This window comes from Mesoplodon mirus (genome assembly GCF_964341445.2).
Source record: "Mesoplodon mirus genome assembly, chromosome: 3".
Classification (NCBI taxonomy): Eukaryota; Metazoa; Chordata; class Mammalia; order Artiodactyla; family Ziphiidae; genus Mesoplodon; species Mesoplodon mirus.
This window is the reverse complement of record NC_138978.1, coordinates 97831923-97853310: the sequence shown is the minus strand read 5'-3', so window position 1 is coordinate 97853310 and position 21388 is coordinate 97831923.

The window sequence follows — 21388 nt, the reverse complement described above, 5'->3', positions numbered from 1 at the left end:
AGTTTCCTTTATAGCCAATGTATATGTTAGCAAATATTTACCTAATTTGAACAGAAACAACAAAAAATTGACCAAATAAATAATTCTTGGGTGGACCACTTGTATACTGCACACATTTATCATTATTATCATTATTATTATTTTCTGAGCTTTTAAAAAGCTGAACTCAGATAAACAAGCCAAATATTCAGACTATTATGAAAAAACAAAACAAAACCTCTTAGGCATCAAGAGCTTTGGGTTAGTTTTGCCACTAACTAGCTGTGTGGGACCTTGGATAAATCACGTATGTTCATTTCAGTGGACCTTTGATTTTTCCTTTTTAAAATAAAGGAATTGTACTTGATGATTCCCAGACTTTTGCAGCGCTAAAAGCTCTAAAATTTCTAGCATATGCATTTGTTACAAATATTTCATATACATAGCAATATTCTCCAAAGGTTTCCCAAGCAGGATATGCCATATCTACTAGGAATTAAGTCAATCAGGTAGTAAAAACAACTATTTCATTCAGAATAAAGAAATGTCAAAAATAATTGCACATTCTTAATGTATTAAGATACAGATTTCAAAAATTTTGACAACTTAATAATGTAAAACATCCCGATTTTACCATTTTTCCCTTATGAAAAAGAATAAGCTGTTTATACACCATCAAAAATAAGTGCTTCTTTGCAAACTCTTCAAGAAATCATATTTTTTTTCACTCATCAGGAGGATGTGACTATCAAGTGAAAAGTTGAATTAAATCATGGCTTCAACATGATATGGACCATTTTTCAGTGAATACATACATTTCCCTTTTTCAATACTAGTCTGATAAAATTCTTCTGACTTCTTTCCATGGTAATTTTCATGCCTCAGAAAACTTTACCTGCTATTTAATTCCTTCCTATCATAAGTCTTTACCTCTAAATTTTATCTCATAAATGTATATTCAATAAATATTTTCTATTTCCAAATTATTTCAGCAATATACATATTGAAGGTTGTACCATCATAAAATATCATCACAGGTAGGCTGTTAAAGTACACCATTCACAGTAGTTACCCTTTACTTTTTAGAATCTTTGCTGGTCAAAATGTGGACCATGGGCCATCAGCCTTAGTATCACCTGGGACCTTATGCAGAATCTTAGCCATCCCAGGCCAAGGTTGAATAATAAACACATTCAAGTTTGAGAAACATTTCTCGAAAGGAGATACTGTTGCTTCTGGTCTGAGGACCGTGCTTTAAGTAGCAAGCATACTTTAAGTAGATAGCCTGGGGAGGCCCTAGTGTTTTTTTCCCCCCATTTACATTTTTCCTGGAATACTATTGAGATGGTGGTTAATGCTCATAGCTTTCTTCGAAAACAGTGCCCAAAGCTGGCACTTATGAGAGGACTTAGTTATAGAGAAGATTTTCATGTTGACTTTGGAGAAAAATGTTCTCAGAGTTAGTGTAAATCACCTAGATATACATTGAGTATACTTTCATTCCATTTTGAAAGTAAAATTATAATTGGCTGTACACATCTGAAGTAAAAATTGTTTATTTCCATGGAATTTCAAAAGGTTTTAATTGTAAATCAATTGTTTCAAAGTATTTTATGCTTGGATACCAATCATTAAGCATTTATAGAGATTGAATGACTACATCTAAGGGACAGATGTTGGCTCAAATTGTGCTGAATAAAAACCTTACCGAGTATAATATATAATTTTCCTACATCTATTTTCACTTCTGGTTGCCTCCCTCTTCCAAAGATATTTATGCTTTGGATAGAAAATCCTGTTATGTCATATAAGGGAAAATTACGGTGTGAGTTTTGTTTATAACAATGTAGTGGTCAGAAGAACCCACTCTACCTTGGCACTTGATTACAGTTCAGAAAATGTTCATGTACATTTGTAATGTGCCTGAAGGACAGTGAAAGAGAGAGATTTGAAGTTGGAAAGAGTTCATACACATCCAAGTGAATGTTTCTTAAAGTAAAATATAATATGATATGATGATATGATATGATTTAATACAATATAATAAAGCTCTTACAGAAAAAGTCTGAATCTAAAAGATAAAATTAAGAAAATAATGAAGGTAGCAAATAGAAGTTTACTGTTCCTCACCTTGCTATTATTACTCTTCTGAATAAGGGATGTGAAGTTACAAAGTGGTAATAGACAAGGCTCATTCTCCTTATGGAGAAACGGTCAGTGCCTGCCTGTCTGCACAACACTCTGTTAGACGCTGCACTGGTGCCTCAAAAAAGGGAAGAAAGGAACATTATAAAATTCTAATTGAACAGCAGGAGTTGTAGAGTAAGGTCAATGTAAGGAAAATTATGTAAAAATTGTAATGTAAATTATAAATCAATTTTAAAAGTTCAAAATGGAGAAACAAGAAGAGTGAAAATATAGAGATTAAAGAATATAACAAGAGAAAGATAAGAATGGAAGATTAAAGCATGTAGAGAAGCCATTGAAATGAAGAAGGAGAAAGATATGTAGATAAGTGACCAATATTTACTGGTACCATAGGAAACATAGGGATAGGGGAACGTGAACTTTGCAGGGAGAGGTAGAAGGATCGTTAAGAATCCTTTAAAATGAGGTGCCAACTTCAGGTCTATTCTGATCAGTCCAGAGAATAAAGATGAATAACAACAAAATAGCTAATATTTATTTATTGCTTATATAACTAGGTACTGTTTCCTAGCACTTCACATACATTAACTCATTCAATGTTCATACAAACTTTATGGATGAGAAAACTAAGGCAGAGAATGGTTAAATATTGAATTAAAAATGTTTTAAATAGTATATGGTCAAATACTGAACCGGTCCAGAGATTCACAGTTAGTTAATGGCAGATTTAGAGTTTAACTTGAAACGTTTGACTCCAGAATTTTTGTTATTAACCACTGTGCTATTAAGAATCCTAGGGTATAACAGTCATCCCCCTTCTAAATATTATATTTCTATAATGAAACATAATGTTTTTGTTTTTTATGAAAGGGTTTGATTCTCACTGCAAAGTGTTAGCTAGCTTTGAAAGGCAGAGTAAGAAGGCCAGGGTGTTATACTAAAACAGAACAAGATTCAAATCCTGCTCTATCACTTACTACTTTTCACATCCTTGGCAAATAATTAAATCTTTATTGACCTCGTTGTCTCATTTGTAAATATCTGTCTCCAATGTTTGATGTGAGATCAATAAGATTAAAATTATGGTACCATGTTTGACAGGGTAGACACTCAAAAATGGTAATTATTATTCTTTCTGAAATTACTGTTATTTGTACTATTATTCTCAAGTACTGTTGACTAATTGTTGTTAGTCAGTCTCCTACGGTTTTCCCACTAAAATACAACCTCTATAAGAGTATGAAATCTGAGGTGTCTCCAGCCTAATGCAGTGTCTGTCACAGAATAGCTATTCAATAAGTATATTAAATAAATAAATAAATAAATAAATAGACAAATAAGAACACCACTGCTATTGACAATTAGTTAACTTAGTATTTTCAAAGAAATGAATTTTATATTTGTACTTATTTAAAATGACTTCAGAACATGGACTTAAACTTAAAAATGAAGGATAATTTGGGGGATTAAAACTTTCTAACTTTTAATGCAAAGAAATTTTTTTCCTATGATTTATTTTTAAAGTTGGAAAGTGCTAAAGCAGTGACTTCACATTAATTAAAATTCCATTTATTGTAGCACTTGTACCTTGGCTCTAGATTTACAATTGACTCTTCCCACCACACACCAAATATAGTACATAATAAAATGGAGTTTCCAGACAGAACTTAGTTTTTTTACTGCTTGATGTATATCAGAGAAACTTTCTCCTCTTTGCATTCATTGGTAATTATGTAGTATTGCTGCAAAATATATCTGCATTTGAGTTTTTATTTTTATATTTCCCTTTAAGCTGTTTATAGATAAAGTTGCTTGATAGTGTAGTGCTTTATTTCTTTTTCTTGTGGCACAGTCAGCATAAAAACTTTACAATATGGTAAAAAGGAAAAGTATGCAATGAATGGATCTAATAAGCTTCTGTAAAATAGGAGTTTGAATATATTATACAATTTAGAGTTTCTTAGGAGTTTGAATATGTTATAAAATCAGAGCTTTCCTGTAATGGAAGAATAGAATAATATGGTCATGAAAATCAAATCTAAGAAAGTCTATACCCCTTTTCCCAATTTATCTAAATTTCTCTTTTATTTGTGGCCCATTAATGAGCTCAGTGGAGATTCTATGATTTGATACTTACTATGTTCAGGGTGCTGCACTGGTGGCCATGAACTCCTAGGCATATATTTTTCCTTTAGGGCCTCTCCTTCTGATAGTTTAGGATCCAACTGCCATGAGATGGGCTCATGACAGGGCCTTGTAGGAAACAAATAGTAACAGATTTCATCCTGTTTCTATCATAAGTAATTGTGTTGCTTTGGACAAGGTCACTTATTCTCATTCATTTATTCAATACATATTTAATAAAGGTTTTCTATTTTCTTGTCACTGTTCTAGGTTCTAGGAATACAGTAGTGAGCACAGTAGCTGAAGAATGTGCCTTTACTCAGTAACTTAATTTTCAGTGGGATTGCCTTACAGTCACTGGGTCTATTTCCACCTCTCTGAATGTGTTAAACTATGGATCTCTTAGGGTGTGTGAAGAGTGAACTGGATAACAGATATGAGGCCCTAAAGTAGTAAATGCATTATGGAACATAAAGGCTCCAGAAATGTTAGTTTGCATCCCACCAAGTTTTATTCCTAAGGAACACATAAAATATTTAGGTAAGATAAGTTAAAAACCAATGAAAAGCTTTTATAGTCATAGAATCTTATGTATTTGTTGTATCATAATAAATATTTTGAGACCTTGTTGTAGATAATATGAAAAATAATACCAAAGTATTGTTGAAAAGATTAATAACTTCACTCTTATGAAAAAATCTTTTTAATGTTTATACCAAAAATATTTTACCTTTAAATTCTTTGGGAGTATACCATAATATTAAGATTCCATTAGAAGCTTCAAAGTGGATTTCCTCCAGTAATAATCAGAATGATATTTAAGATAGCCTGCTTTGGATTAGGCATTTTCTTGAATTTAAAAATCCTTGAACAGTATATAAGGTTGTCAGTATATAAGGTTGCAGTTCTAAATTTAATTTTAAAATTTTTAAATAAACTTTATAATCTTAGATTTGTATAAAAGTGGCAAAGATAGTATAGAGAGTTCCCATATACCCCATACGTAGTTTCCTCTATAATTAACATTTTACTGTAGTAGGATACATGTCACAATTAATCAATATTTATACGTTATTATTAACTAAAGTCCATATTTACTGATATTTCCCTAAGTTTTACCTAACATCTTTCTTCTTTTCCAGGATCCCATTAGGATAGCACATAACACTTAGTTGTTATGTCTTCTTAAGCTCCTCTTTGCTATGAAAGCTTCTCAGACTTTCCTCCTATTTCCTTTGACAGTTTTGAGGAGTCAGATATTTTGTAGAATGTTAATCAGGATTTATTTGATTGTTTTCTCCTGAGACCGGAATTATGGGCTTCAGGGGACAAAGACTATGGAAATTACATGTTATTCTCATCATATCATATCAAACTGACAATCAGCTGACAACACTGCTGATGTTAACTTTGTCATCTTGCTGAGATAGTATTTGCCAGGTTGCTTCACTATAAACTTACTTTGTACTCTTTTTCCATACAGTGCTCTTTGGAAAGAAGACAGTATGAGTAGCTCCCACTTAAAGGTGAGAGCTATACTCTGCCTCCTTGAGGACAGGGTATCTACATAAAATATTTGAAATTCTTCTGCAGGAGAGATTTGTCTATTCTCTCTTATTTGTTTATTTTATTCTTTATGTCAGTACAGATTCATAGATATTTATTTTATACTTTGGGTTATAATCCAAAACTATTTCATTTATTTTGTTGTTCAAATTATTCCAACTTTGGCCATTTGGTACTTTTTTATTTGGCTCATATGCTGCTTTCACATACCTCATTATTGTTGTTGTTGTTTTACTTTTTGCACTACAAAATGCTCCAGGCTCACCTTGTCCTCAGTCCTGGAATTAGCCATTTCCTCATGAAGTCCAGATTTTTTTTTATTGGAGATGATATTAGAAACTAAGATCTGGGGACCAGGTGTACTTGTTGCTACTGAGGTGTCATTGTTTCTGTGATCTTTTAGGTAACAGAACCAGGAAATAAATGTATATATACTAACCAGAGAATATACACGTATCCATAGATATTTTTGTATATATATGTGTCTATATTACTGAATTTGATTTTAAGCATGCTATTCATTTAACAAAATCATTTAATGGGAGATGAGTTAGCACATCACTAAACACAAGGTATTTCATAAATTGCATATGATAATTAATAAACTTTTGATGCTGCCACATTCTAGCCGAGGCTTGTCAGTAGTTGAAAGGTGTCCTACTTTGTACTCTAAAAGTGAGATACCTAAAAATGACTCTTACATAATGCTATGGTTTTGAGTTTGTTAAGGACTGGTTTTAGTGGACCTGTTTAGTGGGAATTGGTAAGAGTTGATGGGTTTACTACAGTAGGAACTTTATTCTAGAAGCAGAACCAGAGGTGAAGATCCAGGTGTACATGATTTGCTGAGGAGGTATGCAAGGGGAAGGAGTGAAGCAGGGTTGAAAGGAAAAAGGGATGAACAAGGATGTGGTCTTAGGAAAAGTCTTACCCTGTTTACCCTGGCCTGAGCCACAGCGGCAAGGCTCTGGAGCATAAACTGCACCTTAGAATGATTTCCTCTTGAGGAAGAAGAAATAACCTTTTATACTTATTCCCTATTAGTCATTAGTTATAAACTATGGGCCATTTCCTGGGGTATGGCTTCCTTATCAAAGTGGTTCCCATCAGGTGAGGACAGTTTTCTGGAGACATCGGGCATCTCTGAGCTAGCAGCTAACACAACAGACCCAGTAATGGCAGCTGGCCAGGGCACCATAGTGCCCTCTACAAGCCATGAGAAATAGAAAGATTAGATAAGGATTACCTAGCTTCAGAATTATAACATTGTATCAATGAGTAGAATTATTCTGAATACAGATCAGCCAGATTAAAGACCACCATTAGCAGAGAGGAGATTTGTGGAACAATCATGTTTCAGAACAATATATAAATATTAGAGATTAAACAAACTCTCAGATGATGAGAATTCACAGATGAGCACTAGCTCCCAATCACATAGAACCTCAAAGTGATAGTTGAATTGAAGACCAGAAGAAAGAGGAATTTTGGCAATTATAAATAACAATAATCCATTCATGGAAAAATATTCATTGGAACACATATTTTGTGCCAAGCACTGTTCTGGATGAAAGAGTGAAGGAAACCGAGCCTCTTCTCTCTTGAAGCTTACATTCTAGTGAGAAGCTTACATTCTTGTCTAGAGACAAAAAATAAACAAGTAAAACATACTATAGTTCAGTGGGTAATAAGTGTGAAAATGAAACATAAAACACTGCATGTAATAGTATAAAAAAGGATGTTTTGGATTGGATGATTAGAGAATAATTAGTCTTCAAAGGTGAAGGAAAGGAGCTATTCAAAGATTGGGAGAAAGTCTGTTCTAGACAAAGGACACAGCTTGTGCAAAGGCACTGAGGTGAGAATGTGCTTGTTGTTTGCAAGTAAGTGCAAGGATGTCAGAGTACAGAGAGGTCCATGAGTAGGAGTGTGGTAGAGTGAATGAAATCTGTGAGGGAGAATGTAGATCTTACAGAGCAGGTGTTGCAGCCCAAGTTTGACCCACTAGCTATTTCTATATGGCTTATGAACGATTTTAAATGGTTATTACAATTTTAAATGTTTGGAATAAAATATGAAAAATAAAACAATATTTTATGACACATAATTTGTATGAGATTCAAATTTTATTGTCCATAAAGTTTCATTGGAATGAAGCCACACTCTTTTGTTTCTGCATTATTTATGACTGTTTTCATGCTACAATGGCCAAGTTTGGTAGCTGCTACAGAAAATATTTAATGTCTAGGCTTTTACAGGAAAAGCCTGCTGCCTGCTCCTAATACAGACCCTTATAGGCAATGGTAAGAATTTTAGATTTTATACTGAGGGGGGATAGGAAGCTGCTGCGGCTTTTATAAGAGAGGATTTACTTGATCTGACTTGTTTTCAAATATCTAATAAGTTTATGAAATCAATAATTTTCAGGTGTAATATTGGTATTTATAATAAGTAATATATATTTGTTCTTTGCCCCATTTCTGGGATGGAGCTCCTAAAACCATTGGAATTTCCTAAGTGAGGAGAACAACAAAGGTATCTTTTGTCATGTTAATGTTAAAAAACAAACAATAAGCCCCAAATGGCGTCATTTGCCCCCAGTGCAGCAAACCAAGACTTAATAGCAGTTTCAACCTCTGCCAGGAATTGACCTTTAAAACAGTCAATCTGAAATTTCCTGATCTACACTAGTGAGGTAATCTGCATGATAAAGACCCTTTCTCTTTCCTTCACCACACCCCGTCCCCCCAAAGAAGATGGCCTGGCCTGAATCAATCCCTTCTTTCATTTTTCTTTTGCTTTTGCTTTGTTGCTGTTGTTGTTAACTAATACCTTCATCCCCACCCTCCTTCTGCCATAAAATCCTTCCATTTTGTACAACCCCTCAGAGAGCCATTCTATTTACTAGATGGGATGCTGCCTGATTCATGAATCACCTAATAATTAGGTCTCCAAATTTATTTGGTTGAATCTTGCTTTTCATCAATAGTGAGGTGACTTTTGGACTGCACCTAAGGATGGGGGCTTGTTGCCAGGGGAACCTACCATGAATAAAGGGTTGGAACTTCCAGTCCCACCCCCTGATTTCCTGGGAGTGGGGAGGGGCTGGAGATTGAATCTATAGCCAGTGGCCAATGATTTAATCAATCATGCCTATGTAACAAAGCTTCCAAATGATGGGATTTGGTGAGCTTCTGGGTTGGTGATCATGTGGAGGTTCAGGAAGAGTCACATTTTAGGCAGAGCATGGAAGCTCTGCACCCTTTCCCCATACTTTGTCCTATGCCTCTCTTGTATCTAGCTGTTCCTGAGTTATACCCTTTTATAATAGACCAATAATCCAGTAAGTAAAATGTTTCTGTGGGTTCTGTGAGCCTCTCTAGCAAATTATTGAATCTCTGGAGGGAGTCATTGGAACCTCCAATTTGTAGCCTGTTGGTGAGGAGCACAGGGGACAATCAGGGCTTGTTATCCTCTGAAGCAGAGAGGAGGACAGCCATATAAGACTGAGCCCTTAACCTATGGAATCTGATGCTATCTCTGGGTAGATAGGTCAGAATTGATTTGAATTGTAGGACAGCCGGGGTCTAAGAATTTCTTAGTGGCATAGGGAAACCCCCTGCCGCTCTGCAACACATCAGAATTGGTAACCAGAAAAATAGCAGGTGAGACTTTTGTCCACAAATGGCCTTGTATCATTTAGGATCTGGTGTTTCAGAATTGCCCCTCCAGGTTACATATTTTCTACTTCTATATATTTCTATAAATATGTTCCTATATATATGCTATAAAATTTAAGATGTGTAAAATATTAATACAAAAATTCCTTAAAGAAACCTAAATAAAATAATGTAATTGTTGTGCTTTGATTGAAAAAAGAAAACAAAAGAACCATGAGAATCCAATCCATTTATTTATAAAATTATAACCTCTAATTTTGAGGTTACAGAACATACAGGGTCTTTGTAGAAGCTTCTAAAGGGGCTGTGGAAGGCATCAGGTTTGGGAACAATGGAGAGAGAATAATTAGAACATTGTTGAACTGAGAAAGGAAGGTAGGGCCCAAGTACTCACTTTGCACACCTAGAGACAACAGGGAGGGGACCCTCCAGGAGTGCAGAAAATATGACTTTAGAATCCAGACAAACAATTCTCGATTCATTCTCAGCTCACCAATCAAAATAAATTTTATTGTTATGTACTGCTTTTTGCTGGACTCAACATGAAAAGGTTAGTGTTGTAAAATAACATTTTCTATGAATCATACCCCTTCCAAGCTTTCAGCACCAGACAGCTCAGCTGGCCTAGGCACCTCAGTTCCTTCTTCATTACACCTTAGGCCTGAGATTTGTGCAAAAACTTGAGGCCTTGATAGAAAGGCTAGAGAAAAAAATAGAGCTGAGGTCTTAGGATATGGAGAAATCGTGCTGAAATTAAGAGACAGCTCTTTCAAAATGTGCATTCAGGTGTCCTTCTGAGACATATTTCTCAGGTCTCTCTCTGAGATAATATTTTACTGTTACTTCTCTCAGCCTGCATCAAATTTTCTTGTTCTTAATATATACCTTAAGGACTGATAAAAAGAGATCTTAGGATATAAGTTAGAATTTAAGAGTATATTAAATATAGAAAAATAACCAACTTGGATAATAGCTACAGTTGATTTCTTATATAGGTAAGAGATTCCTGTAGTATTACATTTATCGAATAGAACCAAATGTTTAGATGGAATTCATGTGACTTTTCAAGTTCTACCTTCAGTAGTAAAATAGGAAGTCAGTTAAAATGAATGCTACAAAATAATTCTGAGTACATGTTTATGTAGTCACTTATCAGTATTCTGTAGAAATAGGTATAATTTTGAAATACAAATTCTGAGCATGATACCTACACTAAATTACAGTAATCAGAGGTAGGAAAATCTAAACGTAAGACATAATACTCTAAGGATTCTAATGGTTGTTGTTGGGGAAAGAAAGGAGGGTTTCAGTTGGAAGAAATCAAATAGCAGTAAAATGCTGCAATACCAGAAGCCATACAGGAAATAAAACATAAAATAAATATGAGAAACATCAGAAAACTTCAGGATAAGAATAAATGGAGTTCAGAAAATTTTGAAGGTATTTCTGTAGAAACTTCTGAGAAATTTGATATGTAGTTTTTCAAATAGATCTTTTACTTTGGAATGCAGGCTTAAGTGGAGGCTAAATACTTTTAAAAAGGCTGAGGTAGGTGCTGGTTAGAATACATGTCCTCTGCTATATTCATTTCATCTAGAAGCTAATGAGCTTAAGTGTGGATTCTGAAAAGACTGAAAAATTTTAATCTTGTTTGCCAACATCATAATATCAAGTACTGTTCATTATGAGTTTTTCAAAGATGTATTCTGAATGATTTTATGCAGTTTAGAAAAATAGATGAATAGATAGATATAGATGATAAACAGATATTTTACTGGCTCTGTCCTTTAAAAAATTTATACAATGGGAAGTCAATTAAACTGAGAGTTAGAGAAAGTGCTAGTGAAAATTATAGGCTGTACAATTTGATGAGTTATTTTTGCAATACTTTTTGGAAGACTAACGTAAAATGGGTCTCTAGGTTGTAATCAAGGAAAATCTTATTTGCTTGATTTATATAGTTTCTTTATTCATATTGTAGAACAAAAACAAAAAATCTCTAGTTTTATAGGAAAATCCAATAGGCTATAAACTGAAGTAATCAAAATTATTTTCTCCAATAAAGAGGTTGCAGAATCCTACAGATAAATACAAAACTATCAAAGTCCATACCAAGTAAGCCCTGTGACAAAGAGTTAAGAGGAGTGGGGAGAGATAGGTTCCAGTTGTATCTTGCTATGATGCCTTCAGCAAACCACTTCTTTTTTGTAGTTCTCTATCTACTCATCCACAAATTGAGTGGATACTTATCTACAAGTTGACTGGATACTTTCCAAAAGTTTTCTAGTCCTAAAACTAAAGCATCCCTTTTAAAGCTTTATTTTCAATTGGAAATGAAAATGTTCTGTGGAGTATGGGAAAGTCTGAAAAGGGCATAAACTAAGACAAGTCTGATTTTAAATTAATAACTGTAAAAGTAGATAGCTTCAAAAAGGAATGAAGTACTGATACATGCTACAATATGTATGAACCTTGAAAACATTAAATCAAAGAAGCCACATATTGTATTATTTCATTCATAGGAAATATCCAGAATTGGCAAATGTATCTAGATGTAAACTGTATTATCAATTGCCTTAAGCTAAGAGGATGGGGAGGAAAGGGGAGTGTCTTCAAATGGGTGTTACGTTTCTTTGGAGGAGGGGTGATGAAAATGTTCTAAAATTAGATTGTGCTGATGGTTGCACAAGTCTGTAAATATACTGAAAACTATTGAATTGCCCTTTTTATGTGGGTGAATTGTATACATATGAAATATATCAAAATAAAGCTTAAAAAAAACCCACAACACAGATAGCTTTAGCCTTGTATAAAACAGACCTAAAATAAGACAAGTTCAACAGAATGTAAGCACCATGAATGCCGGGATTTGTGTCTCTTTTGTTTACTGCTGAATACTCACATCTAAAGATTGTGCCTAGCACAAGTTATACACTCAACAAATATTTGTTGACTGAAGTCTTGCATTAAATTAAGAACAGAAAAACAGATACCTTCATGCTTGTAGTCATTTTCAGACTTTTATATTTTTACTAATCTCTTTCTTCTCCATCTGTTGGCAATGCAAAAGAAATTATCTTTATTATAACAGAGCTTTTGGTTTTCTGTAGAAACCAATCAAAACCTGTGGCTGTAATTGGCATCCAAGGTAGAGAGGTGCTATTTGAAAGAAGGCAGGGCCCTAAAGCACCAGAAGCAATTCTGTACTAGCTGGTTTATGAGAATGTGCACAGCCCCTGGTCTGAGGAGCCTAACTGGAGTAGTGTCTTAGAGGTTTATACTAAGTCTGGAGAGAAAGCTGTGCATGTCTATTTCCTCTTTTCAGTTCTGTTTTTTTTGTTTTACCAGATATGAACACTATACTTGTTTCCTGTCTGAGGCGTATGCCTCTAATCCCACCATGAGGGCTTTCTCTCATTGGTTTACCAGGTGTGAGAGGTGAACCTTGTCTCAAAAAAGCTTAATCCTATAGAGAGTATTTTAAGAAATTCGTTCATCAAAAAATTCCATTCCTATTATTGCAGATGCTAATTTGATAGTAGGTTTTGATTATTTTAGTTGGACACAGGGTCTTTATTTCATTTTTTTTTTCTTGCTTCTCCTTTGGTTTGTTTTATTTTTTTACTTTTCCCTTATGTTTACTTTTATAGACTATGTTACCTGGGATTTCCAAATACAGGCTCCTATTTGGCTCAGCGGTGGATCTTCATGTTCTTCCTGCCTCAGAAGGCTTCCCAATTCCAATAAAATGGATTATTTACTAATTTATTTCCCCTTCACAAAATTAGCATGGCTATCCAAAGTTGACTCAGACATATAGCTGACCAATTATTATTTTTTATCAATAATCAAGATCTGGGTTTGTTCAGCAATTAGATATAGGTAATTTATAGACCAAGTCTGATATTTAGCAAAATTTTGAAAATAGATTCAGAAAATAAAAAAAATTATGTTAGTAGAAGAACAGTGATGGATTAATCCATTAACACTTAAACAATCCAAAGTTGTACACTGCTAGCATTATGGAATACTATAGATTAATTGAAATTTAAAGATATTAAAGTAATTAAGTAGGTAAATGTTGGATATTGCTTTTGAAAAGGAAGGGAGATATTATGGGTTGACAATATATTTTTGCAATAAAGAATGTACTCTGTTTTTAACTGGATAAAATATTAGTAATTTTGCTTCTATAAATAGATGTTAAATTACATGTGAATAAAGAAATATATAAGATAGTTTAGAGAAAAAATAAAACGTATAGGACTTAACCTATTAACAAATGATAAAAATAGACCCATGCATCATGTAGTACATATGTTTTATTTTTAGGGCAGTTTCTTCAAATCAATTCTGGTCAATAAGTTATTTGTTTTATGGGACCATTTAAAATATCTCAAAGCATTCAGTGCATTAGAATATTTTTTTCTTTATTTTAGTCTTTTACCCTAAATAGTATACTCTTCTAAAAGGGAAGCACATTTTTCTGATTTGTATTAAATACAATGAAAACTTTTCCAAATATAGATTTTTTTTTTCCCTTGTAAACCCAAGTGAATGAGAAATCTGCTAGTGAGATTTACTATTCCAACTATGGAATACAATTTCAATGGCTAACTTGATGACGACAGAAACTTATAAAGAAATTTCTGGGATGTTCCTTCTATGATTACTTTTCATTAATTTTTTAAAGTGTGGTTGAAGGCATTTCATGTGTATATGCATCATATCCTGTGTTCTATTGCCCCAATTGCAGTTTTGTGGCAGAATTTGCCCTATCATCAGAGTACTGAGCCATCAATGACTAGATCTCATGGTTTTGGTTAACTGCATCACAATGATCACATTGATTGAAAATTTAAAACATAACCCTGCTTGTTTAAGTATTCTGGTAGGGGTTGAATATGTTATAGCAGGCAAGAAAATCAGCATGTTCAGGCAGTGACTAATGACAATGAATTAATAGGGAGATACTAGTTTTACATATCAAAAGTGGAGAAATATTTTAAGAAGCTCATGTTCTAAGGTCCCTTTTAAACATCAGAATTTGAATGCCTGAGTTGAGAATCTAATCTTCATTGTATGGGGATGTGGTAAAGTGAAATATGTATCAGTTTTAGGTTAAGAGAAACCTGGGTTTGAATTCTGACACTGTTACATTTTGGATTAGTTTTCTGACTATAACATAAAAATCTAAGTATCCACCTAATTTTATTGAAAGAGCTCAACAAAATAATATGCATAAGAAAATGTAATATATGTTCTCAACACACAATGTCAAGCATCATTATATGGATGTTTATTATAGTTATTTGATATGACAAGATCTATAAACCACTGTTATTAAGACCAAAATAAGCCCTGTAGGTTATTGATTCCAAAACCTGTTTTCCTAAATCCTAAATGGCTCCATACTTCCCGTTGTGTTTTAAAATGAGTAGAATAAATGACTCTACATTTCTAAATTTGAGAATTCCCTTATATTTTTGTAATACTGAAATGTTTATTAAATACTTGGATATCTGCTGAAATTGCCATTCGTTTTGTAACAAATTCTCCACTAAGACTATTACCATTCAGAAGCACAGAAAATTTTAGCCCATTTTCAATTATCTCTGTATGTTGATTATGATCTCAGGTGAAATATGAATGTTCACAAACTCATCAACAGAAAATGTGTTTCCTGAACCAAAGTGAGAGTGAAATGCAAGTTTTAGTTTATCCCATTCACAAATCACTGAAATTTGAAATCCTTCAGAAAATTGCATATAACTAAAGCACAACTCCCAGTTTAGTAACTTTTCCACCTGATCGAAGAGATACAACATAAACTAGAAAGGGCTTCAGTGTCTTTGGGCCTTAGCTTTAAGGGGGAGAGGGAGGGAAGTGGGGGCAGGGACAGAGAGATTTTGTGTTGAAGAAGATTCCGTAAAAAAGGCATGTCCTCTCATTTCACAAATTTATGGAGAAAAAAAATGTGCTGTAGAAATAAATTATTAATAAAATTGATCTTTTATATGGCAAAATAAATCTATGATGTGGTCCACTTTGGTTCCCCCAAACAATTGTTTTAAGCTAGCTCTGTTTAACATCCTGGCTGGGGACTGGGGAGAGGGGAAAAGAGGCAGAATTATCACCTGTCCTAGGAGTATTGGAAAAATACTCCATCTACCATTGTTCATAAACAACACATGGGTGACATGTCTGTGAATGTCAATGCTGCCTTTGATGTATAGCCATATAACCTAATATGCCAGATATCTAGAAGAAAATAATACATCACTATTAGTTGAAATAAATTTGTTAAAAAAAATCAATCATACCACTTAGTAGGTAGGAAAAGCACTTGTTTAACAAACTGTATTATTTTTCACCCAATATTCTTGTGTATCATATAGGATTATAAGCAGTGTGGCCCACGGACTAGCAGCAGTATCTGGGAGTCTTAGAAATGCAGAATCTCGAGTTCCACCTCAGAGCAACTGAATTGGAGTCTATGACTTAGCATGATCCCCAGTGTACTGCTTGCTCCTTAAAATTCAAGAAGTACTAAGATAAAGAATCTCAAAGCTACTGTGAGTGTAAGAATCTAGTCAATAGCATTCACCCAATCCAGACTGTAATGAACCTGAAATGGTCCACTCACTATTTTATTTTTTTAATACCCTTGTATATTGAGGTGTTACATATAAACTACAAAGTGGACAAATTCTAGTTGCACAACTTAATAAATATCTACACATACATAACTATGGTTCTTTCTCCTCCACATTTATTTTATTTAACTTCTACTCTTACATCCTCTATGGCTGGGGGAAGGTACATAGTCTTGAAGACTGCTACTTTCTTTAGAATTCTGGATTTCAACCTCACTTGGACCTTCAGTATTGCATGGAAATTCTTGCCTTCATCCTTATTCAGTTTAATCCTCTATTTTCTCAACAGGTATTTCAAACTTTAGTAACCATCCTCAGGGCTTTTTCATGTCTATTTTATTTTTTCCTCTTAGTGGATGACCTTTTCCCTTACTGAACCAAGAAGAGTGGGGCAATCTGATGGGAACTTTCTTATCTCCTGCTTGGCCCATTACTAGCCCCCCAAATTTAGAAACAATATCCATATCCACCCTTCTTTACTCACTTCTCTCCTGGTGTCTTCTCAGTGATAAGTGATTTGGCTTTATCAGTTTATTCTCTTTCCCCCCTTTAACTACTATATTGATTTATTCTCCTATATATACATATACATACATATATATATATATATATATATATATATATATATATATATATATATATATGTAAAATTGGGCCCCCCAATTAGAAAGAAAATGCAAAATTTTCCCTTAACTCTGTGTCAACCTCTAGTTTCTACACTACCTTTCTCCTTCATTTCATTCTCAAGTTTCTTGAGCCTCTTGACTCATCTCATGGTTTCCATTTCTGCATCTGTTATTCACTCTTCAGCTGTGAGTGTACTTTTCCCCCACTCCTCCACTGAAACAATTCTTGCCAATATCATCAGTGACCTTTGTCAAATCCAGTGGATACCTTTTTTTGTCTTCGTCACTCAATTTCTAATTGAAGTTTTCTAAACAATTTCTTCTCTTGTCAAGAGTTATAATTTGCTTCTCATACCTCAAAATTAAGTTATGCTTTTACCATCTGTAAAAAATAACGTGATAAATGCTAGTGCATATCACATTGGTGTTATTGCATTTGTGTATAGTTCTTTTTGTTTTTAGTTTATAGCAATCACACAAAATAATATTTTTCAAACATAGTAGTTCCTTTCTGCCTTAACCCCATAAACCTGATTTGGTTCATTAATTTTTAACTTATGAAGGTAGTGAAATGATTATTTGTAAATGACTACACTAACAAACACTATGGAATAGAATCTATATGTAGCCTGCTATGCTGAAAAGAGTTGCATAATTATGGATGTTCTATACATAGTAAGGTTCTGATACAGACCTCCCATTTTCCGTCTTCCCATCTAAGAAATTGCTCAAAATCCTTAACCATATATTGCAATGAAATTTCCCCTCTTCTTGTATTGCTTGAAGTTTTCTTCAGATTCACTTCTATGCTTCCATATGTCCTTATGACGATTCAAAATGATGAAAAGAACAATCTAGAAATATATGTACCTAATTATAGCTTTACCATATATAAAAAATAGAACTAAAAGGAGAAATAGAGAAATCTACAATTTAGGTTAGAAATTTTAAAACATCTTTATGTGAGTCACGTAGGCACAAAATCAATAAAGATATTGAATATTAAAATTGTTTCCATATATTGAAGATTACATATTCTTTTTGAGTATAAATGAGATATATGCATATATTAAATTTGATGATATTCTGTACTATAAAGTAAGTAGCAATAAATATCAAAGCACTAAAATCACACAGAGTATGTTCTTTATCAGTTAAGCTCAGATTAATACATTTTGTAAACCCAAAGGCCTATATAATCAATATAATGAATAAAAAAGTGGTATCATTGCAAATTTTATTAGCATTACATAGATAATAATAGAATGTTATAAATGTCTTTAAGCCAAAGATTTTGAAAATTTATGTGAACTTGACAAATATCTAGAAAATATAAAATTTACCATAACTGACATGAAAAAAATAGAGTATCAACTCCACTGAAGCACTCAAATCCTTAATTTAAAAACTTCCCAACAAAAACTCCAAGCCACTGGTGAAATATTTCAAACACTAAATAATATATAAATACAATTTACCCAAAATATCCTAGAAAGTAAGATGAAGAAGAAAAATAAACACTTCCCAACTTATTTTACTAAATCAGATTTCCTTGGCATCAAAATTTGAAAGATTATAAATATGGATAATTTATCTCTCTCACAAACATAGATATAAAAATTCTAAGCAAAATGTTAACAAACTAAATCCAGCACTATATAAAAGGATAATATATTACAGAAATGTAAAATTTATTCTAATAAAGCATCATTGGTTTAACATTGTAAAAAATCAATTTATTTACCACATTAGTGAATAAGCAAATGTATATGATTATCCTAATAGAAGCAGAAAAATAACTTGAGGTAATTCAATACTTTTTCATAATAAAAGCTTTTAGAGGGTTTTCCTGGTGGCACAGTGGTTGAGAGTCCGCCTGCTGATGCAGGGCATACGGATTCGTGCCCCAGTCCGGGAAGATCCTACATGCCGTGGAGCGGCTGGGCCTGTGAGCCATGGCCACTGGGCCTGTGCGTCCAGGGCCTGTGCTCTGCAACAGGAGAGGCCACAGCAGTGAGAGGCCCACGTACTGCAAAAAAAAAAAAAAAAAAAAAAAAAAAAGCTTTTAGCAATCTAGGAACTAGAAGGGAATGTTCTTAGTTTGAAAAAGGGCATAGCCAGGGAGGAAGAAAATTTTCTCTGCCCCTCTATGTTCTTCTGGCCAACATAAGACAGATTAAAAGAAGAAAAATCAAACAGTTTAATAACATGTATACTTGAGAGACACAGAAAAACTGAGTAACTTGTCAAAATGGCCAAAGCACTCACCTGAAATGTCATCTTCAACTAAAGACAAAAGAGGATGTCAGGAGTAGTGGTTTGTGACTTCAAAATGGAGGAAGACAATTGACATGGAGATGGAAGAGCAAATGTTTGGTAAATAAATGTTTGCTGGACCATGCAGAGACAATGGGACACAGAGATGAATTTTAACAAACAGACTTTGCTAAGTCCCTCCCTGTCTACACACCCAGTTCATACTACATACTATTGTTAGCTATGATGATAGCTCCCTTCCTGGAACAGGTCCTCTATTTACATTCTTTTAGATGTTAGGGGGAAGGTCAAGTTTCTTCCTGAGTCTTCCTTGATTGATTTCAGCTTGAAGTACTCCACATGCCAAAGAGGCATTTTTTGGTTGGCAAGTTTTGCTCCCCTATTGTATCTACAAAAATGCTACACAAATATCATATTTCATGTTTAGATATTGTACCATATCTCTGAAATCAGAAACTAGATAGAAATACTGGTCACCACCACTTTTATTCAGCTTTGTATTGAAGATCCTAACTAGTACAATTAGACAAGAAAAATAACTGTGTAAGAATAAGAAAAATAATTAAGCTTCTAATTTTTGTTTTTAGAAGATGACCTGATTGTATTTATAGAAAAGTCCCCCAAAAAATCTAAGGATAAGCTATTAGAGTTAATAACTGAGTCTTAGAATATCACTGGCTTGCATAACTGTATCAGAAAAATCAATTGTATTCCTCTACATTGAGAACAACCATTTAGAAAACATTTAAAAAATATGTTTAATTCACAATGGCCTGAGAAAATAACAAATACACTGTAATAACTCTAACAAAAGATATGAGATTTTTATTTAGGAAATTATATAATACTACTGAGATAAATTAAAAAGACTCAAATCAATCAAAATCTAACATGCTAATTATTGGAAGACTCAATATTATGAAGATGTTTGTTCTACCAAAATTGATCTACAGATTCAAAACAATCCCCATTAAAATTCATAAGGTGGTTTTGTCAGTAATTGAGAAGGTGATTCTAGAATGTATATCCAAATGCAAAGAAAATCTTATAGAAAAAATTGGAGTACTTACAGTAACAGATAAAAGGTTTATTACAACACTCCAAAAATTAGGACATTGTGGTATTGGTACAAATATAGTAATAGAACAGAACAAAAAGAGCATTAAACAATATTTGATTTAACATAAAAACAGCACTGAAGAACAGTATAGATATGTCAGTTTTATTCAAAAAGTGGTCCTGGGTCAATGGGATATATGTGTGAAATAAAATGACTCTTTACTTCTCCATTACGGCCTACCCAAAATCAGTTAGCAGATTGTGAGAGAATATATTCAAGATTTAAGGGGTTGACAAAGATTTCTTAAATACTAACATAAAAACTTCTGAGCTTAAAATCTGTGTCAAACAATTTACTAAAATAAAATTTAAAAATTTGTTGATTACAATCAAGTCATAAAACAGTGGAAATTTTACATAGTACATATAATCAACAGAAAACGTGTATCCAATATACATAAAGAGCTCCCACCAAATCAATAAAAGATACTGATAGCCCAGTGAAAAATAGGCAAAATAAATGAATAAGCACTTTACAAATGAAGTTATCCAAAAGACCATAAACATATTAAGGGTTCTAAAGCTCATCAGGGAAATGCAAATTATAATCACAGTGAGCACTACTACTTATCAGAATGGCTAAAATGAAAAAGATTGACAAGTTGATAAAGATGTAGTATGCCTGGGTTATCGCAGACTGCCTGGGATATAAATTGGTACAACTATTTAGGAAAGCTTTTGCATAAAGATACAGTATGACCCAGCGATTCCATTTGTAAGCAAATATCCACAATACATTCTTATATATTTTCACCAAAAGATAAGAACCAAAAATGTGTTTCTCAAAAAATGATGAAACTTTAATCTATGGTTTCTGAATCACAATATATATCCAAATACCTTCAATTAGAGATTACATTTGCTTCAATCTGAAAAGTCACACTGAAGGAAAAAAGTACTATTAAGAGTAGCAAAATGGGTTTCCCTGCTGGCGCAGTGGTTGAGAGTCCGCCTGCCGATGCAAGGGACGCGGGTTCGTGCCCCGGTCCGGGAAGATCCCACATGCCGCAGAGCGGCTGGGCCCCTGAGCCATGGCTGCTGAGCCTGCGCGTCTGGAGCCTGTGCTCCACAACGGGAGAGGCCACAAAAGTGAGAGGCCCGCGTGCCGCAAAAAAAAAAAAAAAAAAAACAGTAGCAAAAGACTTCAGCTAGACATCAAATGTCATTAAAAATCAGAAAGTGCATACTGGCAACTGTAGTTCCCCTTTGCCCA